Source organism: Orycteropus afer, unplaced genomic scaffold, assembly GCF_000298275.1.
Source record: "Orycteropus afer afer isolate SDZICR_OR568_19922 unplaced genomic scaffold, OryAfe1.0 scaffold00973, whole genome shotgun sequence".
Classification (NCBI taxonomy): Eukaryota; Metazoa; Chordata; class Mammalia; order Tubulidentata; family Orycteropodidae; genus Orycteropus; species Orycteropus afer.
In genome coordinates this window covers 279,685-280,623 of record NW_006922560.1, presented here as the reverse complement: position 1 = coordinate 280,623, position 939 = coordinate 279,685, and positions in this window count along the sequence as shown.

Sequence of the window (939 nt, the reverse complement as noted above, 5' to 3'; positions counted from 1 at the left end):
CTTTACACAAATAAATGCTAAAGCATAACCCTATATAATGAAATGGTAAATGATGCATAATAAACTGATCAAATGAATGTGATAAATACATGGAAATTCAGAATCCAAAAATGAAAGCAGCACTGACAAAACTAGGAATATTTAATGAAATATCATTGTAAGAATAACAAAATATACTTGCAAATTATTGTTATTCTTGATAGTTGTACCTATTATAAATCTATCTATACCCATGCAGCTTTTAGCAATATTAACAACTGGTGCATGGCAGTTATATTCCATAACAGATACTGAAAAATCTTTATTTGTAAATCATAATGGAAGTTAATAAACAAAGTACTGTCTTAACACTATAAATCCAGCAGCTACATAACAGCAAACCACAATTACATAAAATTACAGTCTATGGAATTATAAGACATTTCCCTAAAGAATAAATGAAATTCTGCCCTAGAAGAAGCACACAGTATGAGCAAGGGAAAATGTAAAAAATTCCTCACTTTTCAAATAGCATGTTCATGTAAACACATAACATTATAAAGAACAGGAACCGTCACTCAGAAATCCCTGTGGGACAAAGAACTAAGTTTGGCCTTTTGTCTCTGGTTCCTGAAAACAGCCTGAGCATTTAAGGTACCTTTATATTTGTTAAAACAACCAGGCCACACTTCAACATGTGTAAATGAACTGGGAATGTCCAATGCATCATCATCTTAATGACAAGCCTAAGATGTTAAGGGGCACAAGGAGGCCTCCACTGTCCCACATCCTCTGAGGCCTGATGCTTAAGGTATGACACTATGTAGAAATACACATAGCATAAAGGTACCACCTACCTACCTAGGCCTACCTGGCCAGGGGGAGCAGCAGAAGGTAGGCCTCCCCTTTTTAAGTCCTTTGACCATGGCACAGAGTGGGGTGTAGGTCTAAGAGTTGTCA